General features: G+C 45.5%; 1 long non-coding RNA gene across 1 annotated transcript; it reads left to right on the forward strand.

Moving 5' to 3' along the window:
* The first annotated feature begins 28 nt into the window (after nt 1-28).
* On the forward strand, nt 29-14,716 carry LOC140640922 (uncharacterized). The gene is made up of 2 exons (XR_012037521.1): nt 29-433; nt 14,217-14,716. It is a non-coding gene; the product is annotated as an uncharacterized lncRNA (long non-coding RNA).
* Nucleotides 14,717-20,434: the final 5,718 nt, after the last annotated feature.

Below are 20,434 nucleotides of genomic sequence, written 5' to 3' on the forward strand. Positions count from 1 at the left end.
TACCCCCTCCCCCACCTGGGCTCCAATATCAACTTGTCAATGATGTAGCAGGGAGATGAGCTACAGAGCAGGTCATCAGCCTGGGGCCCTGGTCAGCACCTGCAGAGCAATCAGGGTAATAAGGGATGTAAAAATATGAATGCTCTGGGTCTCCATGATTTCCCTGTTTGCCCAATCCGTCACTCTGCTACCCATGGATTTCCCACTATTGCTCATGACCCTAATGTGGAGTGGGAGACCCTGTGTATTCCATCTCTTATTCCTGCTCACTCTGAATGCATTTCAAATATTGCCGTGGAAACGTCAATTCCCCAAGCCGAGAAGACCCCCGTTTCCCAGAAGCTACTTCTACAAACTCTAGAATATAGATGAGCCTGGCCCAATCACGCGCTACATCGGGACCCAGCGGATTTGCAGCACACCTGCATTGGAGGTAAATCGATTGGTGCTTCTTAATCCTGGCTACTACCAGGCAGGTTCTCTCCTACTCATTGAAGCTTAGTAGCAACATGCCCTTCACTGTAAAGAGAATTCTTTGTCCTCTCACTTGGGACTAAAGGTCAAAGTTTAAATCTATATTTAATGCCATTTTCTGAAAACTGGATTTGCGATTCCCTTTATGTTGGTATTACATATCTTAAGGGATTTCAAGGGGAGAAATCTGGGAAGCCCAGTTTCTGAGAATGACCTTTACTTTAAATGTGTAAATAGGATGGAGCTTTTGTTTCTGCTTTTTAAACCTTCTAATTGTGCTTCCAAAGACAGTTCTGGAAAGCATGGGCTGTGCGGAGTGGTTGCACAGCAGCCACTTTGAAAAGCAGAGACTTTGATTTTTGTCTTATGCAGATAGAAGGCCGAAGGTTAATGGCTCCTGCACCGTTGGCCTGCTAGGGACAGTTTCTTTAGAAGCTTTGTACCTTGAGCTACAGTGATCCCTCATTAGAATATGCAAATAGTACGGCCTTTAAGTGCCTCGGAAAAGGGAAAGTTCAAATTTACTTAATTCTATTTTTCCTCTGAATTTTATAAAACATTATTGAAGTGGCATCAGAATATCATTCAGAATGTCAGTTTTAGAATATTTCAAATATTTACCTAACGGTTTTTTAAACGGCCGCTTTCACAGTCTGAATGTGGCACTAAAGGCAGATCTAAAATTGACTTTCCTCACTGCATAAGCTCAAACTTGCATATTTAAAAGGCAGCGATAGGGATTTCTCAGTTTGCTGAGTGTCTCCAGGCATGACCAGGTAGGTAGGTAGATCGATAGGGAGGTTGGTGGGTGGGTAGGAATAATTGCAATATTTAATAAATATACCATGATAAGCTTATTTTTTCTAAGGTCGACCACATGTTATTATCACATAATCCCCTACCCTCAGATTTCCTAAAATTTGGCATGTGTTATTTTGAAACATGACATGGTTGTATCCAAAGAAGGGAGGCTCTGGAATTAGAATTTTCATGACTCAACAACATAATAAATTCTGTCCCCAGGAAGCTCGCTCTCTGGGTCCTACTGTACGCTCTGCCCTCGTTTCTCCCTATCACTCCGGCAGCTAAGACCCCAGCAACTTGCCAGACCGTCTCTGGGTGCTTACTCTCTCTGCACAGTGTCCATCCATAATAACCTGGGAGGGGTAGCCTTTCTGCAGATGAGGCCCAGGAAAGGGCACAATGTGCCCACATTCAATTCCAAACTGGTAGGACCAGGCTTCAGCCCCAGGCCCTCCTGACCAAGAACCCACACACTCCACCTGATTTCACTCTGCTGCAAAGTGAAGTTCACTGGGCTCCCACCTTTGAAAAATGGACTCTTCTTTTTTTTGAAGATGGCCACCTCTTACAGTATTTATTTTTTTCTTTCACCCACACATGTCCTCCCAGGCCCCTGCCTCCTCCATCAGAGGGCCAACTCACAAACAGTTTGTGGCAGATTTGGGCTGGTGTGGCAGTCACTTTAAAGAGCAAACCGGATCTCTTTGTGGTCAGCACTAAGCTGGCCCAGACCGAGCAAAGCTGTGCATGCCTGGGGCAGATCTGTTCACAACTTATAGCCACAGTTGAACTTAAGCTTTCAGAGAAGCATCTAAATATCCACTTTTTGATTGCCCCCAGATTTCCTCTGCCGCTCATGGTCATTTATGCCTTAACCATCCCCTCCTGCCAGCTACTTCTGGCCCAGGAGCACCCCTTAGCGACACAGCACTTCTCTCACCCGGTCCCCTCATCATTTTCCTGGTGGGTCTCGGTTTCTTCCCTCTTAGAAGCCAGGCTCCTGTGGGCTTTGTCCCTGTGCTGCCATGGAGCTGTCACTGAAACCACCGTTGACCCTTGCCTTTCCAGAATGGCCAGTCTCCCGTGTCCCGTCTGGCATTCTTTATTTAGCCGTGGCTGCCTTAGGCGAAGCTGATTAAACTCGCCTCCTCCACTGCCACGCTGCATCCCTGGGGCTTTGTGTTACCTCTGGCTTTCTTCTTACCTCTCCTGTGATCTTTTACCTTCTGTTCTCTGAGCTCCCTTCAATTCTCCCTTTGCACTTTGTTTCTATCTGACCTCCTCTATTCCTTCACTTTTAACTGTAGCAGACTCCAGGGAATGTCATAAAAAAAAAAAAAAAAAAAAAAGAACACCTGAACACACTCTCTTCCCTCTCTTCCCTCTAACTATTCACTACCATCTCTCTCCCAGCCCCTCCTTTCTCTTTTAAGGCAAGTTGCCACCTCGCCTGGAACTAAAAATCAAGTTTCATTGTCTTTGCCCAAGGGTGTTTCCTTTCTCATTCCCAACTCCTACTCTCCCAGCCCCTAGCACTCTAATGGTTTCTCTGAAGGAGACTCTCTTTTCTTTTTTTCCAAAGGATCCCGAAAAACTCCTTCTTCCCCTCCATCCTCAGCAGAAATGTCGTAATTCGGGATCTGTGTCTCTTACACTTTGGCTAATGAAATTCTTGCCTTTTTGTGACGTCATCCCATGACAAAAACCAAGACTGTCCCCTTTGAAGCAGTCTTCGAGGGCTTGTAGTAATCGCACAAGAAATGCCTTGTCATTGCAAGTGTTTAATAACTATTGGTGAAGTGCAGATACAGTTCAGAGTGTGGTTTCTGGAATTGAGCAGTTGAGGGTTCAAGTCCTTCCTAGATTCCATACAATCTCCTCATTTCTTCTTCTGTAAAAGATAATGTATAACAAAAGCACCTATCTCATGTGTTTGTTGTAAGGATCAAGGGGAATAATGTGTATGAAAGTTAAGACACAAGTCTGGTATAAAATACTGTTCAAAAACATTAGCTGTTATTTTTTTTAAGATTTTATTTATTTATTCATGAGAGGCACAGAGAGAGAGGCAGAGACATAGGCAGAGGGAGAAACAGGCTCCCTTTGAGGAGCCTGATGCGGGACTTGATCCCAGGAGAAGGAGCTGTATGGAATCTTCTGGGGAAGATTGTGATCCTTCCAGGATCACAACCTGAGCCTAAGGCAGACGCTCAACCACTGAGCTACCCACGTGCCCCAACATTAGCTATTATGAAGTGGTATTTGATAGACAAGGAAAAACTCCGTGGAATAAGATGGTAGCTTCTTACAGTTTACTCTGTGACCTTTTTTTTTTTTTTTAATCTCTGCTTATTTCTAGATTTAATTGACCCAAATTGATTCCCTTTGTTTCCCAGGCCAATTTCTAGTTGTTGCTTATGATGCCCATTTTGGGTCTGAATAGTTTAAAATCAATCAGGCAGTGTCCCAGCTTCATCTAAAGGTCTCCAAATTCACCTCTTCACTCTCTATTGGCAGCCACTGTCTGAGAACTTTGAGGTACCTAAGGGGTCGCCTTAGGGGACAAATGCATGCTTCAGGAAAGAATTCTTTTGGACTCCCCTGGCCCCCAAGCCAACTCTATGCATTTTTATGTCACTTAAGAGCAATCACAAGAAAGGCATGGGCACAGTTCTTCTACCAGAGAAGTTTACTCTTTTAACTCTTTTAACTCTTTTAATGAAATTGGCCAACAAATTCAATAAGCCTTTTAGAGAAGGATCAGTTCAATCAAAGAAACAGGGAATTCAGTATAGCCATTGGTTTTGCTTATGGGGGGTTGGGATGAGGAGTTATTTGTGGATGAGCCAGTATTGCAATGGAGACAAAATGGCTGGGGATCTGGATTCCATCAATCTACTTTAAAGCACTTTCAAGGAAGTTGCCTTGACCAAAGGGTGAGAAGTCGGCATTTCGCTGCCTTCTCCGCAAATGGTAATTTTTTTCAACAGCCCTGTAAGTGAAAGTGGAAAGCCCAAGTGTTAGCCATTATTCCCACGAGAAGAAAAGAGAGCCCAGTCCTGCTGGCTGCAGCCAAGACCTGGAAGCCAGGACACTAGGAGCTCTTGGTTCTGTCGCATGACTAATTCTCCATGAAGGCGCTTTGTTTTCTCTCCCTCAACTTCTGCATCTGTTAAATAGGAGTCACTGGGATCTAGGATGGCCAGGGATTCATAGGCAGGAACAGGCATTAATGAGGTGGCATATGAAATATTCGGTGAGATTCTTGGATAGAGATTTACCAGGGATTACATACTTGCTTTCCCGCTTCCAGATTTAACAGATCTGGTCTGTTAGTGTTCACTAAAAATTGAAGGATAGCAAGAAATCCAAATTTTGTTTTGCAAAGAGTGCTTCAGACATAGCCAGTTTGGAAGAGTCCCTCCGAGCTTTGGGTTTCACCCTAGCCTGCTTTTCGAACTCTGGCACGAACTGCTGGGTGTGATAGATGCCCTGGGCCTGCAGTCTTAGCGTCACCCACTTCCACACCACACCCCTCCTCTCTCAGTTCATGCTATGGCTTCTAATCCTATTTCATTATAAAAGATCACAAAGCTGCCTTTTTGCTGCTAAGTCTCAAATATACCCCGACAGCAACCCTTTAGAGGCTACAAAATAGTGCCTTTTTTTCATTGCTATTCTAATATTCAAATAAGTGGGTCATCTAAGTCGCAAGGATACACATGTTTCCCCAGAAGATTCCATACAGCTCTTCTCCTTTGAAAGGGGGAGTAAGAGACCTTTAAAAATACACTGGTAGTTTTGTTCATCGACTGAGCTTTTTGTGAAGGAAATCGTATAGCATTTGCCCTGCCCACAGATTGCCTCATCCAGTGAGCCATCTTACAGAGAGAGAGCCCTTCCCAAACATGCTCCATACCTCATCTCGTCTTCTCCCCCCAAAACGAGAAAGTGCATGTTCTAGTCTTTGAGGAATGAGAAAGGTTTGAGCTACAGCATTCACTCAGAGAAGGCACCTGGCCTTCTGGCTTCCCAGACCTCAGCCTCACTCTCCTTAATGTTTTTCTTTGTCCCGTTTGTTAAAAGAGCCAATGCAGAGCATGTGTGAAGCTGGTCTCCAGGGAGTAGCATGCGCTTACTAGTGAACCCAATGAGGGAGGAAGCCAGACAGGGTCATGCCCCCCTCCCCAGCCCCCTTTGTGGAATCAAGCTGGCAGTCAGCTTGGAATGTCTAAGGAGGGAGACTCTAGTAGCCAATCTAATTGCACAACCCCACAACCCCTCTGCATCGTGAGTCACCCTCCCCCTGCAAACCCGCAATGCTTTGATGCAGCCCTTCTCAGAGCCCTGGTCAAGTTGCTGACAGGCCTGTCTAGCCCACTCCCCTCTGAGTCTGGGAGAAGGGGGGGAGGGGCAGCATTATATCTTTCTCTGTGTCCTTCTGTGCCTAGCACCGTGCCTGACACTTTGGAAGCCCTCACTAATTGTTTGTCAGATGAATGAACACAGATAAAATAACAGTTGACAATTAACTCGCTTCAAAGGATGGAGAACTCTATTTCTGGGAGCTGTATTGAAGTAATTGGTTCACAGATTAAATCACCAAAGTGCTTACTGGACAAATGAGTAAGTGACTTTCTTGGCACACTTCATAACAAGTGACACATCTTTGACCAGTCACCAGGAATGTGAGTTTACCCATCAAGTATTTACTGAGACACATCGACAAGCTCAGGACTGTTCCAGTACCTAGGGTAAAAGAGCAGAAAAAGGAAGACCAAATAGAAGAGTGAGACCCATGCCCTGTCCTTGAGTATCTTAATTGTGATGAAAAGGGACAGATTCAGAAAGCTCTTTGCAGGACCCTTCTGACACTCCAAGCTGGCGCCAGAACCCCAGGCAAATTCTGTGGGGTTGCAACACAGCTCAGCCAGCCAGACTGGTTCTGGTCACAGCATCTCAAGACCACGTCATGTCACAATGCACTATGGTCACATCACTAAAACATCCCGACATGTGTTCAACCATTGTGCAGCCAAACCAGTGTCTGTGGGGAGATGAGTGGTTCCAGTACAATCACAAGTCAGAGTGTAGAAAAGGCAAATGAAGAACTCTAGTGGACACGCCAACTAGAGAAGGGTTGGGGACGTGCCAGCCTCTGACGTGCTATCAGAGCTGTTGCCTCTTCCTTCTGTCTGTCCAGATTTCCTCACCTCCTCTCATCAAGGAGTGTGGCTAATTTTTTTTTTTTTTTATAACTCAACATCTATTTCCAACTCTTTTTCTTTCACATCGCTCCACTGTAGCAGCTGGAAAGGCTGACTCTGAGTTTTCCCAGCTGCCTTGTGAGGAAGGGTGGTCATTTGGTTCCTCTGGATGATGAGGTAGAAGCATGAAGTCCTTTAAGGGTTTCTGGAAATGCTTCTGCTTTCCTGCCACGGCCCCCACCCAAACTGCCATTTCTGTTTTGAATACAGACGTGATATCCCAGGTTGGGCAATCTTCTTGGGAACACGAGAGAAAAGGTCAAGACAAAAACAGACACATCAGTCCTGACATCACTGGGCCACCAAAGCAAATTGCAGACTTCTTGTTAAATCCTGTTTCGTTGAAGCCACTGTGAGATTGTTCTGTTACTTGCAGCTAAATGTATTCCAAACTTGTTTCAAGATTACACTTTTTCTTCTTCTTTTACGTGAAGGATGATCAATGAAATGTCAAACTCCAATGCCCAACTTCTTAGGTTTGAATCCCAACTCTGCCACAGGCTGCTTGTGTGGTTTTGGCCAAATTAGGTAACTTCCCTGTGCCTCAGTTTCCTCATCTGTAAAGGACAGAATAAGACTCCTGTCTCCTAGGACTGTTTGAAGGACTAAATTAATTGAAATACAGCATGATTCCTTATACATAGGGAATACTCTGGAGGGGTATAGCTATTCTTTTTCATTATTATTATTATTATTATTATTATTATTATTATTCAAACCTGAGTTTCTTCTTTGACCCAAAGACCATTATGTATATCAGGTGGTAAATCTGTTTGAATAATAGATGGTTTTTGCATATGGATTTTGTTGGACTTTCTTCATTCATATACTACCTAGATGGGTATCTGTTGTAGGCTTAGTGGCTTGTAAATACAAAAGTAGAAATTTGGAGCACAAATAAATATCGCCCATGTCTCACCAGCTGGTGATTACACACACACACACACACACACACACACACACACACACAGAGCTCTGATTGTGAATCCCACATAAATTCAGGTAAGAAACTTTTTAAGAAACCTCCTTTTTCTTCGGGGAGTCCAAGAAATTTGCCTAAACCTATAATCTGTCAATTGACTTCCATGGGCACCAGGGGCCCACACTCCCCTCCTCTCCTGCCCTGGCTCCCCTAGGGCTGCCTCAAAGGGCCCTGCTACTCCTGGGACCAGGAGCATCTCCAAGGGTCTCACCTCCCACCCAGCTGCTGGCTCTAATGCAGCATAGCAGACCCACCCAGAAAACAGGGGTACAGAGACCTCGCCAGCCACAACACCACCCAGGCTCCAAGCAGTGGGTCTGTGCCCAGAGACTCACAGACCTTCCCAGCAGAACAATTCTCTCATGCTCTGGCTCTCATTCCTCTAGTCATGGGTTCAAACCCTGTCCACCAGACCAGACTCAAAAATAGTTGTTCCTGCCATTCTAGCCAACTGTTCCCTTTCCTCCTGTCTGCTTTCTCTATTTGTTACTAAAAAAAGGAAATAAAGAGAGAGAGAGAGAGAGAGAGAGAGAGAGAGTTCCCCCATGTAATTAGAGGAATGGTCATGAGTAGGGGGTGAAGAGTGGGCCTGTCTGCACCAGCAGCAGCTGGGACCCAGTTTGGCCAGCAAAACGCTCTATCCCTGTGCTGTCAGAGAACTGTCACCTTAACACTCCATGACAGAGAGATGTAGTCGGTCAGGCCTTTAAAGGATTAGGTCACACTGATCCCTTCAATACATAGCTATTGATCACTTACTGGGTGCCTGGCATCAGGCCAGTGCCAGGGGTACTGTAATGAATAAACACAGCATTTAGCCTAACTCACAATTTCCAATGAAGTGAAACACAGATGAATTCAAACACATTTTTTTTCTCTTTTCCATTGAAACATCTATGATATGCTATCACATTTGGATAAGACACATTCCCAGCCTGGACCCTCCAACTCCCTCCATAGGGAATAGAAAGATAAACATTCTTTTATTTGCAGTTGACATGGTTTTATTTTCATGAACTAGGAGTGGCTTTAATAGACAACAGGCCCTGCTCTCCAGTGACTGCCAAAAAGAACTACAGAACATCTTTTCCAAAACCATGTCTCTGAACACTTAACTCACCCAGAGTTCACTATCCTATGCAGCAGTTACAGTTGGGTTTATAACATAGCCGGACGTATTTGATACCTTCTAATGTAAATCTCCAGGATACTGCTCTAAGAACCCAGTTCCCAGGTGGTCATCTAGTAGTATTCCTCCAAAATAAAGAAAAAACCTCTAGGAGAGGCCGTGTAACTCATCTGAAAAAAGACTAAAATATTTTGGGAAGAGTTTCAGCAACAGTGACCGGAACCAAAATGGAGAAGTCTAACCACCCTCCATTAATCAGAATATCCTCTACCTCTAGGAATTTTGGTTAATTGCAGTTTTATTGTACTCTTGAGGATCTGTAGTAATCCACTTGATCTGGAATGCAAATGGCCCAGAGGACACAGTGTCGTCCAGCAAATCCCCACGGGGCCTGCTTCAATGTCTGAGTGTAGCATTTTTCACTTTTTGGTATAAATCCCCAAATAACTGGAAGAAAGAACCCCAACAGATATTTGTCCACGAGCACAGGAAAAGATGCTCAACCTCCCTAATCATTAGGGAAAAGCAAGTCAAACCATAGTAAAGCATCACCTTACACCCGTTAGGATAGCTACTATTAAAAACAACAGCAACAAGAGAAAAATCACACATTGGTGAGGATGTAGAGAAATTGCAACCCTTGTACCCAGTTGGTGGGAATGTAAAATAGAAGTGACTATTGAAAGCACATGGCAGTTCCTCCAAAAATTAGAAATAGAATTGCCATAGGATCCAAAAATGATCTATCAGTTCCTCCAAAAATTAGAAATAGAATTGCCATATGACCCAAAAATGACACTTCAGGATATGCACCCCCCAAAATAGAAATTAGGGTCTCAAAGAGATATTTGTAAACCCATGTTCATAGCGGCATTATAGCCTAAAAGTAGAGGCAAGCCAAATGTGTATCCATGAATGACCAGATAAACAAAATGTTTATACATACAGTGGAATATTATTCGGCCTCAAGAAGAAATGGCATTCTGATACAAGCTATAACCTGGACGGGCCGTGAAGACATTAGGCTAAGTGGAATAAGCCAGGAGCAAAAGGATCGAAACTGTGTGGATCCATTTCTGTGAGGTACCTGGAACAGTCAAATTCATGCAGACAAAATAGAATGGTGGTTACCAGGGCCTGGGTGAGGTGGAAGAGGGGAGTTACTGTTTAGTAAGTCCGGAATTTCAGGTGGAGAAGATGGAAAAAAGTTCAGGAGGTGGACAGTGGTGATGGTGCACAACAGTGTGAATGTACTGAATGTCACTGAATTGTGCGCTTAAAAATGATTAAAACGATACATTTTATGTTACCTATATTTTACTACAGTAAAAAAAAAAAATAATAATTTTAAAAAAGGATGTTCCTAGAATGTCACTTGTGTGTATGTGCAAGAGTGACCGCAGGCCAATTTTTCCCTTCTGAATCTTAATCCCTGGCCTGTTTGTGCCGGAGCAGGATCTTGGCCATAGCCTCCATTCCCACTGCTCGCTAAGGAGAATCTGATTAAGTGGCATCGCTGTATCCACATATGATTTACAAAAATAATAGTTTATCTTTACCATCAGTACTGGTTGTGGCTGCACATTGAATAGGAGTCACTTAGGAAGGTTCCAGCTGGCCTTCCTCAAAAGGTAAAGAAAATCCAACATTTTTAAGGTTTCTCTAATCTTTTGTTGTTTCAAGTGAATGCTTCCTCTAAAGGACTATTTCAGCATTTCTGGGATCTATTAAGAAGAGCATAATGAATGTTACAGAACCAGCCAACTTAAAAAAAAAAAAAAAAAAGACAGACAGAGAGAGAGAGAGAGAGAGAAGAAAATATTGCCGACTTGCAGAAATCCCCCCCCCCTTTATACCGAAGGAGCCATATCTTCATGCCATAATAAATGCAAACTTGGAAAGGCTCACAAACCCGCCTGCCTCTTCAGCTAATGACAGCCTCAATTATGAGGCCTAATCCTGCATTCCTGACACTCCCCTTATCCCTGCATAACTTCCAGGGGAGTCAAAGGGCCCTCAGCCCTGGCCCTGGCAGGGAGACATTAGTTATGCAGGAGCAGTGCCTGGGGCGTGCTGGCAAATTTAAGGGTCTGTTCATATAACAACACACACTTGGAAGCCTTAAATCCTCATGCTTTGACTCTTCACCTTATACTGAAATAAAAAGCCACAGTAACTCCATTAAAAAATATAAAATTCCTCCACAGGAAATGAACACTAGTTTGCTTCTAATTTATATCGGTTTTAGGTTTCTCCTTCCCCACCCCCTTTTTACTTTTAATGTTAGGGTCCAGCACTATGGAAAATATTTTCCTCCAGGAAAAGCATAAACAGGAGCATCATGCTCCATCTTTGCATTTTATTAACCAAACCGGGCAAAACAGCTTTGATTTGCTGGCTCTCGCTGCCAGTAAATGAGTGGGAATCCCGTGCAAATACACCCATAGGCCACTCCCTTAAGTCGCCCTGTGAGGACATCTAAAGACCTCCTGCTAATGGAGAAGTGGCCTTGCTTTGTATAAACTAATCATCCTTCCAGCTACATTCAGAAGGAGACTATAACTCATTTTCATCCTAGGCACACACTGTGTATTATCAGTGTCCTAATTAATCCCAGGCAATTCAGGGGGCAGGTTACTACTTCCAATTTTCCTCACTGCTCCTCATGCCAGAGACTTCGGCAAACAGAGGGTCATGCTCTGTGTCCTGCAGGCACGGCCCTGGGTCCCAGCCCGGAGCCCACTCCACCCCAGACGCCCTCCCTCCGGATGAGAGAAGCCCTGGGAACTGGTGCACCCCCGCTGATCTCTGAGGCGGTGGGGCTTCCTCATGGGAGAAAGAACCTGGGGTCAGCAGACATCCGGCAAGTCTGCTTAATGGACAAAGTCAACAGGAGCCTCCCTAGGGTCGGAAAATAAAGTCAGGGCCTTGGTACACTGAGCACAGCTGGGTCTGTGCTCGGGCAGCTAACACTTCCCCACTACCTCCTCCTCACACCCACCTTGTCCCTCCTGGGGTGGGGGTGGGGATGGAGGTGGCTCCAGACAACCCAACCACCCCCCACTGGCCGACCACCACCACCAGCAGGCTGCTAGCTGTTCAAAGTCATGATCTTGGGCTGAGTGTTCAAAGCCCTCCACCACACATGCAAAATCATAATCCTAGGGCCTCTGAAGACATAATCCCCCAAACACGAGATTCTTAGTTTTGCTGAAAAAGTAGCTTCTCTTCCTCTTCTCACCTCCCTGGTTTTGAGTCCAAAAAGGCATGTGCTCAACTGTGAACATGGGCACCTTCTATAAACACCTTCAAAAAAAGACCAGCTCCCTCAACTCCTGGGGCCCTTACTTCTCTTGATGCATTTGAAAGACCATTAGGTGGAGCACCTGGGTGACTCAGTCGGTTAAGCATTTGCCTTTGGCTCAGGTCATGGTTCCAGAGTCCTAGGATAGAGTCTTGGGATTGAGCCATGCATCAGGCTCCCTGCTTCTCTCCATCCCCACCCCCTCCTCATGCTCTCCCTCTTGTCCACTCTCTCTCAAATAAGTAAATAAAATCTTTAAAAAAAAGAAAAAAGAAAGAACCCTAAGCTTCGGGTCTGGAGACCCGTGTTCAAGTCCTAACTCTCCTATGAACCTGATTGGTGGTACTTAAAACTTCCCAATCCTTGATTTTCTCATTTTTAAAGTGGGGAGGATAGTACTTGTACTGGCTCCTTCCTTTGCAGGGTACTGTGAAACAATAATCCTTCCTGGATTCATAAGCTTCTCTTCTAAGGAGTCAATAATGTCAGAGTTCCAAAGCACAGGAGCTGTGACCACCTTCTGCTTTCATCCCCCACCCCCCCATAGGGAAGCTAATCCACCCCAGCATTGATGATGTCAGCACTATGCTCAGTGGGCCGTGGGTACCATTTTAGGCTTCCTGTGCTCATGTGTATTATCTCTCTGTGCACCTGCAGTTCTTCAGTGAGCAGCGCTCAGGCTATGAGAGCTGCTTTGCCTGTAGGTCAAAGGGGGAAAGAGCTGAGGTTTGGGTACCCCCCCAACCAGTGAGGCTCTTTCTCTGTGGGTTGAGGTATAACTTACTGTCGCAGAGCTCCCCTTGGATGTCAGGCTGATCCTGTCCTCTGCAGTGTGTGGCCCTAGATCACACTGTTGCTCAGCTGCTCCTTCCCTGCTTGTATCTTGCCCCCTCCTTCCCTTTGCAGATTCCTGAGGAGCACTTACCAAGTAACTTGCACACCACCTCTCATCTCACTGTCTGTTTCTAGGGACCTCCTCCAGTAATATATCTCCAGCCAGACTTCACTCAACTCCAGACCCACAAATCTAAGTATCTCCTTAACTCCTCTTGAGTGTCTTAATGGCATCCCAAGGTCAACAACATACTCAAACCAGATCTCATGGTCTTCCCATGTCCTCGAGCCTGGATGCCTTTCAGTGTTCCCCAACTCAATGAATCTCACCCCTTTCACCCTCCCAACCACTTCACAATGTAGAATCCTAGGACTCTCCCTAGAACTGTCCTTCCCTCTGAACCTACCTCTTGCTCTGCCCACCCCACCCACCCCTGCCATACAGGCCATCTTCAAGCTCCTATTGATTTTATTTCCTTACGAATGTACCTAAAGTCTACAAAACTCCCCCCCATCAACTTCTACTATCACCCTGTCCAGGCCACCATCGACTCTTTTCCAGATACCTGCAATTCCCTCTGATAGACTTAACATACTTTCCTTCCAGTTTCCAACTTCAGGGATTGTTCCAAAACACTCATTGAATCACAGGACTTCCCTACATGAAACTCTTCCATAGACCTCTGTGCTGCTAAGCACAAAACACCTCACCATGGCCACCAGGCCCTTCGTGATACAAGCTTGCCCCTCTTTTCACTCCAGTGTGGGGCATTTGCCTCTTCTGTTTCTTCCACCCAGACTGCACCTTGGCCTTCCCCTCTGCACCTTGGCCACTCTGTCCAGGCCTTCAATTCAGCCCGAGCATCACTTTCTCAAGGTAACTCCAACCAATTTCAGATTCTCTATTTCAGGTTCCTGCAGCACCACTGTACCTCTTCTTAATACTTGCCACAGTTGCAAGGTGTTGCAGTCAAGGGATCACAAACACGCATCTGTGTGACCAGGTGACTCAGCTACTCAATTCTCTCTGGGTTTCACCACTGTGTCCTTGGTGACACCCAGCAGACACTCCATGAACATTGTCATAGCCAAACTTAGAAGCTTACAAACTCCAGACCAGAGTCTGGAGGGACGTAGAAGGGGGTATTTCCTTCAGTACAAGCAGGGGCAGTATCTGTTCTGTCCTTGAGATCTTCCTGTGACTGCTCTGCCTCAAGCCCATGGGACCTGAGAAGTCAGAGGATTATGCTATGAAATAAGAGCTGTGCTCACCTAGGAGGGAGGCCTGAGACAGATCGAAGGTACCAATTCCAAAATGTCAAGCTGGTATTACCCCCTTCTTAAAAGAGGAGAATACAAGCAAACTAAATGTTTAATCATCTAACTGCCTTTTTTTTTTTTTCCAATTTCTCCAATTAAAAGGGGAAAGAAGCCACTGTGGAGTGCCTGCCAATAGCCAAACTTGAAGCCTACATATTCTTACCATGGCTCCATGAGGTCTTGTTCACCCTATTCTACAGAAGAGGAGACTGAGAAGCTAAATATCTTACCTGAAATCACAGGATGTGTGTGAAGATGGGCAAGGCTCTCAGGGCAGGCCCTCTTGCAGGCCATGTCCCACTTCTGGCCACACAGTGCTCCACCTGAACATCCGTACTGCTGTCTGGTTTCATTTGTTGGGAAAAATGTTCATCTGGGAACATCCCCTATTCCTAAACAAAGTCTGATTGCTTCTGCTTTATTTCTTGGTGCAAATCATCAGAAAGGCTTTTCTTCTGATCCAGCCGGTACCATATTTTGAAATGTATTCAAAAGTAGAGACGTTGTGGGAAACAAGGACCAGGAATTATTTACTTTGGTGAAGCCCTGAAACTAGCAGATTCTCTCTAAGCACTTGGAAAATAAAATGGGACTTCTCTCTCGTTGGACTATTGTGTGAAGCTGAAGTATTAGAAGTTTCTTGTTCTACTTATTTTCCTCTGTCAGTATTCACCTGGTTTTCCAGACCAAGAGCTTGACTTATCTTATGAAAATGAAAACACTATCTTTGAAAGCACAAAAATTAAGCTTTTCTCTTTAATTGCTGCATGACCCAATCACAATTATTGTAGTTTGGGAATGAAATGGAATAAATTTCAAAGAGGGCCAATGCTTTTGAACAGGGAAGCAAATCCACATGCCTTCATTTTTCCCCCATCTGCTAGACGAAACCTGGGCAGCCCAAGGTAAGCAACACTTCTGAAGCCGATTCTTTACTTGGGACTTCGAGGCAATGACCACAGCCTCAGAATCCAGATATAAGAACTTGCCCTTCCTGCTCCTCTTGGAATCCATTTTATATTTCCACAAATGTTGCATGTTTTGCATTTCTTTGTCACGAGGCTTGTCTTGATTTCATGATTCTTTAACTCTACTCAGATTGAGGAGTCAAAGGAAAAGAAATCAAATTCTCAGCCTTGGGCAGAGCTCTGATAATAATAACACTCACAGCCAGCATTTTGACAATTCTGTGCAGTTTATGCAATGCTTTAATACATGAACTTTGGGGCCAAGGCTTTTTGTCTTCCTTCTGGAATGTTCTATCCAGATCTTCCTTCTCTTCATTCAGAGCTCAACTCAATGTCATCTTCCTTGACTACCCCTATGAGCAGATCTTTTATATAGCTGTGCATTTTTCCCAAAGCCCTCAACGCTCTCTGAGATAACCTTGTCTTTTTGTTTTCCTTGCTGGATACCTCTTTCCACACTAGAATGTCAGCCCCACAAGGACAGGGATTTGCTTTATTACTCTTGCCTCCCGAGGGCCAAAAACAGTGCTTGGCACATTAGAAACACTCAGGATTTTTCCTTGTATTGATGGATGAGTGAACAACTTCTCTTGAGCATTGTGGTCCTGAAAGTAGTTATCTTCATTTTAAAGATGAGAGACCCACATCTCTGTGAGATTAAGACATCAGTCTGGAGCCACATGACCCGCCTGTGGCAGAATCATAACTTGAACCGAGGTCTTCTCCTCTTGTCTGGAATCTTCCGATGGGAAGGGAAGTGAATTTTTACCTAAAATTGGGTCATGCTGGGTGCTCTTAAAAGCAAGTTCCCCATCAGGGGTCATTAAAGATCCATAATTTAGAGTATAAAAGACCTGACAAAATCCTGTGTCTCTTCCTCACATCAGAGATGAGAAAGTACCTGCAAGATGAGCTTAGCGGCACAGCGAGAGACTGCTTCCAACGGCAGCTCGAGGGTGGGTTGCTGCCCCTCCGTCCTTGCACACCGCAGAGCCTCTCCCATCCCTCCCTTCGCTGGCCTTGGACCTCACTGGCCTCTGTGTCCCTCATTCCGGGAGACTCTGGCCTGGCTCTAGACTTTCTGCAATTTTTCTGACATCCTAATTTCTTGATCACCTGTGCTGACACGATCCTGATTTCCTTCAATATGTCTTTTTTCCACTCCTGGGAAATTTATGTCTGTTCTGGCATATGTCCCCATCTTCCTTTGTGAAAAGAGAGGCAAAGAGGAGAAAGAAAAATGCCTTTTAATATTTTTTCTGCAATGTCTTCATGTTCTGTCAATAAATTACCTCTGCCAGCTTTTAGAAGCCCTATTGGCTCTTGTACTGACCTCTCGTTCCTTCTGTACTTGAAAAATGCCTTATTATTTATCTTAGCCTCTCTTGCAATCTTCTTTTCATTCCTCACCTTTGCTTTCCTTATCATGTTTTTGCACTTTCTTAACTTTGTGCTATAATTTCTCTCCCTGATTTTTTTTCAGACTTTCTCGTTTTCCTAGTTTTGATTACTTCCCCTACCACCACTACATCCTTTTTAGAGCTATTTGTTTGGCCTCTTTTTTACACTTCATGTTGCTAGGAAGCATGTCTTTTCTTTGGACAGTTTCTATTCATTTCTCTCTGATGACACTCCTCTTCCACTGGCAGCTGTTCTTAGTATCCTTAGATTTCCTTGGTAGGCGCTGACAACTTTCGCTCCCTCTGGCACTCCTGCATATTCCTCTAAGAGGGTCCTAATTCATGCTGGGCCTTCCTTGGAATGAGAAGTCCCCTAGACATCGGGCTGCAGTCAAGAAGGAACGAGGTGCCTCGATTTACATGAGTTTCCCTAAATCAAACGGCCTGGGAGTATAAGGAAAGTCACTTTATGGTGGTGTTCCATGCATACTGGCAGGTAGTTGAGTGAATCCTGGACACACACTAACAGACCAGTCTGGTGTGAACAATTTCCTGCTGGACTCTCAGGCCAGTGTCTGCCTTCTGGATGCCTTTCTATCCAGCAGGCACTGCTGCCAATCCTGGGCACTGCTGCCACCTCTATGGGGGCATTGTCACACTGACTGGTGCCACTGAGCTGCTGCCAGACACCTGCATTGCCATGACTGACACTGTAGCTCTCAATATCTCAAAGCCATGCTGTGCCCGGGGAAAAGACCTCCTCTCTCCCATGTTATGCTTTGTCCATAGGTGTCAAGTTGGTGTTGCCTTGGTCTTATAGAGCTTTCAGGGAATCAGAGTAGTTTTTTTTTCCCCTTCCAGCTTTCCTTCACTGCTCTTCAGACAGAAGTCCACACAGCTTGGGTCAGGTACAGTCAGATACTATTTGTCCCTGTGACACTGAGGCAGCATATGTCTGTCCACCTGGCCTTCCATAAGATGAGGTCTGCTGTGAGTAGCTCCTCAGTCTTGCCTGCAAAAGGACTTTGGGTGAATATATCCAATTCACCATCCCATAATCGTCATGACTTAGTGCTCACTGCATACATTGTGCTTTGGAAACAACTAGGGCCCAGTTCTGACATTTGCCATAGTTCATTGGAATCTCTATTCTCAGTTGTCAACTGAAACAGCATTCAGAGGGGCACCTTGGTGGCTCAGTCGGTTGAGCATCCAACCCTTGATTTCGGCTCAGGTTGTGATCTCAGGGTTGTGAGATCAAGCCCCATGTGAGGCTCTGCACTTGGCGGGGTGTCTGCTTTAGATTCTCTCTCTCACTGCCCTGCCCTCTACTCATGCCCTCTCCTACCTCTCTCCAATAACTAAATAAAATCTTAAAAAAAAAAAAAAAAGCCCAGCATCCCACCAGCTGCAGGTAGCAGAAATGGTAATGGATGGAAAACAAGGGGGGATCCCTGGGTGGCTCAGCGTTTTGGTGCCTGCCTTCGGCCCAGGGCGTGGTCCTGGAGTCCCGGGATCAAGTCCCACATCGGACTCCCTGTGTGGAGACTGCTTCTCCCTCTGCCTGTGTCTCTGCCTCTCTCTCTCTCTCTCTCTCTCTCTGTGTGTGTGTGTGTGTGTGTCTCATGAATAAATAAATCAATAGATTTTAAAATTTTTAAAAAAGAAAACAAGGAAAAGAAGGTTAATGTCAGATACAACAATCAGTACAAAGTTTATTCAGACTTCCAAGTGATGCAATGCTATTTTCTAGAATTACAATGATCAATAGGGTTCAAATTGTACCTTTATTTTAGAATCTAAGTTCTGGTGAAGGAGAGATCCACATGAAGATAAAATTTAATCATATTTTGGGTGGTAAGATAAAGGTTTGCACTGTGAGCCATGGGGAGTACAGAGGAGGAGCTGATAGTCCCTCCTGGATGTTTATAGCAGATTCCCTGTATTCCCAGAGTGTTCACATGAATAGGTTCACCGCAGTAAGCATGCCACTCACACTCCCCGTCCACACCCTCACATCTGGAAAGGTATCTTAACCACCTGCATTACTCCCTCTGATTCCCAGGCACCAAACCTCCAATCAAACATCAGTGACCAAATCTGAGGCAATGGGGTTCCCTGTAGTGGGACTTTGGAATGAGAGAACTGAGAGTTTGAGTCAAGTGTACCCACAGGATGATGGGTGCTTGCCCTGAGAGGTCATACAGATTTGCCCCTAAAGTTGATACCCAAGCAAACCAGGGCCACCATGAAGCAAAGGCATGGGAGTCCAAGGGCAGGGGTGAGCAGAACAAGGGAGTGGGAAAGATGATGCAGAGAGCAGGTGCAGGGAGCTGGGCAGTTCAGAGTCCTTGTGCCCACATGGTGAGTTCACACCCGCTCACAATATCCTGGTTCCAGACCTCATGGAGTTCCCAGCCTGTCTTTCCTCTTATTCTTCTGTAATATTATCTGCTGTAATTCTGTAGTAACACTTCTCTTCAGCTAGTTCAACTGGACTTCTTTGCCTTGCCACCAGAGCCTTAATCAATATAACCTTCCAACTGCCCAGCTATAGCCTTCTGGTACAAGTTTTCCTTCTTGACTTGGCAAATGCCTACTGAGTCTTCATTACCTGGTTTAAATGTTGCCTCCGCTCTGAAGCCTTCCCTGACAGATCCCTCTCTTGTGAGCCTTTAGGACGCTGCCCATCACCATTACATTGTGGCATCACTGATCTATCTGGAAACACCCCACTCCCCTGACCACGAGGTCCTCAAAAGGAGAGCCATATCTTAGTGCCTGCTACCCAGAAGGTGTTCAGTCAATGTCTGCAGAATTGCCCCAGTGACGCCAAGTTGGTTCTGGAAGCAGCCTGCCAGTTGGCACACCACGCTATCTGCCACTCAATCTTCCCGGCACTCGAGGGGTTCTGAGTTTATGCTGACTTTGCTAACTTATCATCTCACTCCCAGTTTCCATCTTTTCTCACTCCTCCCTGGTGTCCGGGATTGTTCGCTTGCTGGGTCCCTCCTTGCTTTGTGAAAACTTCACTACCCTTGGATCAGTGACAATTCCAAGGCGACCCCCCTGGGGCAGAGCACATGCTGTTTCCTGGGGTTCTAGAACTCTATGCTGAGTTTTGGCTCCTCTTAATAGCTTTGTGTGGTTGCCTGGGGCCCGTGCTACCTGTGTGTCTGCTCCCGACAGCATCCCCCCACCCGATCCCACCATCTGTTTATTTTGGCTGCATCTCCTTCTTTATGTCCCTCTTCTGAGAGACGGTGAATAGCAGCTACCTCTTCTAATCAGCCGGAAGCCCTCGCTGCCTTGTCCATCAGAGAAAATTTGTCTCCAGATCTGCAGCAGCTCTCTTACATGGGCGAGAACATCAGTGCTCATTTGCTCAGGGAAAGCAACAGCAACAACAAAACCTCTTGCTCTGTTTGGACCTTTTTTCCTTTATGGATTGCACTGCCCCCCAGCAAACCCACCAGGTTTCCCTGCCAACTGCCAGCCATATATCCAAGCTGCTGATTCACCCCCTGTCAGCCGGGGGCAGGGGGTGGTGAAGCGAGAGTTTCACAGCTTTGGGGGATTTATTTGCCTTACTTTCTGTTCTCTCCTACAGAGCGTTTTGCAAGAGTTGCTTTCTGCCAGGACACCTGATGCTCTAACCTCAACGCTGAGAGGTGTATCGGTATCAGGGATCGCCTGGAGGATGGGGTGGTTTAAGTACACTGGGGCCGTGACACCTTTGCCCCTCAAAGTTTCCCTTTTCTGACCTCTGCTTTCAGGCACAAGGCAAAAAAACACAACCCAGGCTCAGCTCAGCTTCACAAATTCCAAAATGAACTCCCCTGCCTCCTCTGAACCACACCTCTCGCGTTGATAGATCAAGCTTTTATAGATTCTGTGACTTTCATGGGTCTTGGTCTGGAAATGGAGCCAGAACTTTTGGCTAAAATAGCAC

Source organism: Canis lupus, chromosome 10 (assembly GCF_048164855.1).
Source record: "Canis lupus baileyi chromosome 10, mCanLup2.hap1, whole genome shotgun sequence".
Lineage (NCBI taxonomy): Eukaryota > Metazoa > Chordata > Mammalia > Carnivora > Canidae > Canis > Canis lupus.